Source organism: Callospermophilus lateralis, chromosome 1 (assembly GCF_048772815.1).
Source record: "Callospermophilus lateralis isolate mCalLat2 chromosome 1, mCalLat2.hap1, whole genome shotgun sequence".
Taxonomy (NCBI): Eukaryota; Metazoa; Chordata; class Mammalia; order Rodentia; family Sciuridae; genus Callospermophilus; species Callospermophilus lateralis.
The window spans coordinates 145,806,335-145,811,979 of record NC_135305.1 but is presented as its reverse complement, the minus strand read 5'-3'; positions in this window follow the sequence as shown (position 1 = coordinate 145,811,979).

Genomic DNA, 5,645 nt, shown 5'->3' with positions numbered 1-5,645 from the left:
TAATATTTATTTTTTAGTTCTCGGCAGACACAACATCTTTGTTTGTATGTGGTGCTGAGGATCGAACCCGGGCCGCACGCATGCCAGGCGAGCGCGCTACCGCTTGAGCCACATCCCCAGCCCCTTGACTCACCTCTTTAAAAGCTCCCTATTCCTGCTGATGGGCAGGATCACAGCCTCTAAGACAGGAGTCACCTGTGTTCCTTCTTTGCTAGCAAAGCAATGAACTTCCTTTTCCTTTTTCTCAAAACCCTGTCATTGTTATTGGATGGACATCAGGGACAAGGACTGAGGTTTCTGCAACATGGCCAAGATGCTGAGGCTGGCTTTGAACTTGTGATCCTCCTGCCTCAGCCTCCTGAGCCACCAGGATTACAGCATGACCCACCGCGCCCAGCTTGCAATCTTCTTTATATCTTCTGCATTATATAAACTAACAGAGGCTGCTGTCATACTTAAAAAATTCATAATAAAGCTAATTTCATATGAGAGAGAGAGAGAGAGAGAGAGAGAGAGAGAGAGAGAAAGAAAGAACTTGGGACCTCAACCCCCCTCTCCAACCTGGGGTTCTGATTTCCATAGAGGATTCTCCAAGACTTGGCCCTGGCCTGAGTGTATTTCAGAGCTCCAGGAGGTGAGGAGTTTGTGTTTTTCACCAACCAGCCAGCAAGGGATCCAAATGGCCTTTGACTGGTCAAATAAACAGAGATTGCTTCCAAAGATCTGGGGCCTCCTGCTGTGATGGTCAATGAACCCTGAACTTGAGGGTGGTAGAGGGCTTGCTCTCCCCTGGCTCTCTGAGTGGGCCCCACACCCCTGGGGGACATGGCACACATCCCTTTCTCTATTTGCTTTCCTTCCTTCCTTCCTTCCTTCCTTCCTTCCTTCCTTCCTTCTTTCTTTCTTTCTTTCTTTCTTTCTTTCTTTCTTTCTTTCCTTCTTTCTCTGTCAGTCTCCCTAACTATAAAATGGATGGGTTCAACCAGGTCAGAATTCCTCACTCTGATAAAGATAAGGGGCCAGGTGCAGATGTGCACACTGAGGCTGAGGCAGGAGGACCTCAAGTTGGAGGCCAGCCTCCACAACTTATTGAAGCCCTAAGCAACTCAGTGAGACTCTGTCTATAAAGTAAACTACAAAAAAGGGCTGGGGAAGTGGCTCAGTGGTTGAGTACCCCTGTGTTCAATCCCCACTACAAAAAAAAGAAAAAGAAAAAAAGAAAAAAGAAAAAAGAAAAAGAAAAAAAAAAGAAAGAAAAGAAAAGAAAAGGAATGTAAGGGGATATCTGATATCCTGAGGTTTGGGTTGAGATAACAGTAAGCATGTCCTAAGTTCATTTTCCCAAATTAAATAACAGTACTGTACATGCCTTTTTGCACTCAGCTCAGGGCTTTCTGAAGCCACAGCCCCCCTCCAGGCCTGCAGCATAGGCACAGGTGACGGAGGCCACTCTGCATTCTTGGTTAAGCTCTTGGTCATGGTGACAAAGTGACCCAGCCGTGAATTCTGGCCAACTGGGGAAGAGACAACAGGTACAATCCTGGGTAATCTATTTGCTGGATCCGACAAGCCTGACCTGGATCGATAGCTGGGCCTCTGCTTCCACACAGTGGGGCTGGGAGCAAGGTCTGTCTGTGTCTCTGTCTCCTTCCTTCTGTCTTTCCCTTCCCTCCTTCTTCCTTCCCTCTCTCTTTTTGTCAAGTACATTAATCTTACTTTTAAACATGAAGTCGATACATTTTTGGACGTGCACACACTCCTGTAATCAACACTCAGGTTAAGAGACCTGTTTCCAGCATCTCAGAACATTTTCTCCCTCCTCTCTCAGACATAGTCACTTTCCCACACCCCCTATCATGGTCAGTTGGCTTTTCAAAAATAAAAAATAAAAAAATGGGAACATACGGTCTGGGCTTTTAGATGCCTGGCTTCTCCTCCCTGTAAGACTGACACTCGTTCTGGTTGTTGTATTTTCTTTTTCATCACTATGTAATATTCCTCCATGAGACTGTTTGAAAACACCACTGTTTGGCTGATAAACATTTGACTTTGCTTCTGGTTTGAGGCTAGGGATTTGTTTTTTCCATTGCTGGGGATTTAACCCAGGGATGTTCTACCACGGAGCTTCACCCCCAGCACTATCAATTTTTTATTTTGAAGGAGGGTCTCACTATGTTGCCCAGACTGGCCTTGAACTTTCTTTAATCCTCCTTTCCTAGACTCCCCAGTTTCTAGGATTACACGCTTACACTACTGTGACTGGAAGGAAACATTTTTTTCCCTTGGGAATTCTGCAGATTGAACCCAGAGCCTCACGCACATTAGGCAAGCACTCTACACCTGATCTACATCCCCAGCCCAGGGACATTCTTATACAAGCCTTTTGACCAATCTGTGTCTTCATTCTCTTGGGCATCTATAAAAGAGTGAGATGCCCGTCTTAGGGCAGGAGGATGTTTGGCTTTAGTGAATATTGTGGACACATTTCTGGTTTTCAGCACTGATGTGGGCATGATAATAACAGCATCTACCTTACAGGGCTGTTTTGATATTAAATGAGATCAGCCAGATAAGTATATAGAACTGGTACATGGAAATCACAAGACAAGCTGGGCATGGTGGCACACCTGTCATCCCAGTGGTTCAGGAGGCTGAGGCAGGAGGATTCCAAGTTCAAAGCCAGCCTCAGCAACCTAGCAAGACCCTTAAGCAATTTAGCAAGAAAGACCTTGTCTCAAAAACTAAAAAGGGCTGGGGATGTGGCTCAGCAGTTAAGCACCCTTGGGTTCAATCCTGGTACCAAAAAAATTTTTTTCACAAAATATAATGTGACTAGGAAGTGAGTGGGAAAATATGAAAAAAAAATATGGCTAACTTCTGTGAACTTCTAAGTGCTTCAAGATGTATGAGAGGCACGAGGAACTTGGACCAGGATCATTTGTAAAAATGATACATGGTCGGCTGGGGCTGTAGCTCGGTGGTAGAGCGTCTGCCTTGCACCTGTTAGGCACTGGGTTCGATCCTCAGCACCACGTAAAAATAGATAAATAAAGATATTGTGTCCATCTACCACTAAATAAGTCAATAAATAGATAGATTGATAAAATAAATGTTTAAAAAATACAATAAATATCATACATAGTCGGCTGGGGCTGGAGCTCAGTGGTAAAGTGCTTGTCTAGCAACTGTGAGGCACTGGGTTTGATCCTCAGCACCAGATAAAAATAAATAAGTAAAAATAAGGGTTTAAAAAATACAAGAACAGCTGGATCCAGGGTCCTAAACATGGACCTGAGGAACTTCCGGATCCGGGGGCCTAAACATGGACGCCTGAGGAACTTCCGAATCCTAGAGTCTCAACATGGATGTGCACCAAAGGAACTTCAGGATCCTAGAGCCTAAACATGGACGTGCAACTGAGGAACTTCCGGATCTGGGGGCCTAAACATGGAGGACTGAGGAACTTCCGGATCCAAGAGCCCACAGATGGACATGCACCTGAAGAAATTTCAGATCCGGGGGCCTAAACATGGACGCCTGAAGCATTTCTGAATCCCAGAGCCTAAATATGGATGCCTGAGGAACTTCCAGATCCTAGAGCCTAAACATGGACGTGCACCTGAGGCACTTCCGGATGCTTAGGCCTAAACATGGACTTGTGCCCGAGGAACTTCAGGATGCTATGGCCTAAACACGGATGTGCGCCTGAAGAACTGCCGGATCCGGGAGCCTAAATATGGACATGCATCCATTGAACTTCCGGATCCTGGGGCTTAAACATGGACGTGCGCCTGAGTTCCGGGGACCTAAACATGGATGCCTGAGGAACTTCCGGATCCGAGGGCCTAAACATGGATGTGTCCCTGGAACTTCTGGGTCCTTGTGCCTATAAAGGGCAGGGCGTGACTCTCAGAAGGGATGTGGCCCATGAAGGGGAGCCGAGTATGGGGACTGTTGGGGGGCAGGCTGAGCTGTCACACCCTGAACTTGAATGTGACGGTGGCCTCACTTCCCAGCCTTCCCCTGGGTGTCACTTCCTCCCCTTCCAGGCAGTGCCGGGGAGGAAGTGAGACCAGGGGCAGGGGCCGGACCCTGAGGAGGGACACCGTCTTTCTCCTCGCTTAGCCAGGCGCCCAGCCTGGCTGGAGACAGGGACGTCTTGTGACACTGGCTGCCTCTTGCATCCCTGCCCCAGGACCTCAGGGACCACAGATGGGGACAGTCGTTGATTCTCCCCTGGCTGCTGACTCTTAGCCCCAGGGTCTGCCCAGGGAGAGCTCTGTCTCCCAGAGGGTCAGGGGGCCCCTGTGACCTGCTGCTCTTTACCCACTGTCATCCTGGGCGAGCACAGGTCAGGACGCCAGACACTACTGACAGTGACATCTCCTAGAAGGGCGGCTGGGGACTTTGCTTCTGTCCCCAGGCCTCGGACCCGAATGATCCCCCCCAGAGACAGAAAATAACCCCACACTGCCCAAGACTTATTTTTAAGCTTTGGATTCTGAAATTTTCCTGCTGCCACCTTCTTTGTGAAGCCAGTTTTCAACAGAGACAACATTCCAGGGGAACAAAACAAAACAAAACAAAACATGGAGTCAGTCAAACCAAGCCGACACATCTGGTCCTCCAAGACAAATCTGGATCGGAAGGAGAACAGCCATTCTCAACTGGCAAAATCATGAAGTTCCCTTGTCCTTATTTTGTGTAAGCAAGATAAATAATCTGATGTTAACTCATCAAATTATTTTTGATGAGTGCTTGGCTCATAGGAAAACTGATTCTGTTTTATGGAATGAAGTGTTACCTGATTTTAAAATTTAAAATGAAGCCAATTAGGATTGTTAAATTACACTGTCACTGTCATAATTCTGTTCTTCTTCTCCTTTTTTTTTTTTTTTAGAGAGAGAGAGAATTTTTTTTAATATTTATTTGTTAGTTTTCAGCGGACATAACATCTTTGTTTGTATGTGGTGCTGAGGATGGAACCGGGCCGCACGCATGCCAGGCGAGCAGGCTACTGCTTGAGCCACATCCCTAGCCCCATAATTCTGTTCTTTGATAGCAGAAATAAATAAACATTTTTTTTTTTTTATTTTAATACAAGAACAATGATACATGGTGCAGGTGCTGGGGACACAGCTCAGTTGGTAGAGTGCCTGCCTCCCATGCACAAGGCCCTGGGTTCAGTCCCCGGCACCACCACACACACACACACACACACAGGATACATGGTGTTGTAAAAAAACATTCAAATGAGAAGTGAACGGTGGGCTTTACCCCGTCCTTTTTTTTCCTTTACTAGGCACTGAGTGTCCCGCGTGCCTTTTCTTAACGTCCTCTTGCCCCTGTTTTGGGTGCTGCTGGAGGTCAGGAGCCTGGACCAGCCCAGCTGGCCGGGGGAGGCCTCCGCAGGTCTCGCGGCCTCTCTGCGCCTCAGTCTCGCCCTCTGCGCGTGGAGCAAGGTGCCCGAGGAGCCCTGCGCTCCCCCAGTGCCAGCTCCGCCGGCGTCTCTGGGATACAGAGCCCAGACAGGCGTCCCCTCCAGTCCCTCCTTAGTGCTGTCTCTCCGGCGTCCCAGAATGGCACGGCCCTGGCCAGCCTGCCCGGGAGCCCCTGTCCTGGGCCTCTGGGGCTGCCAAGCTACC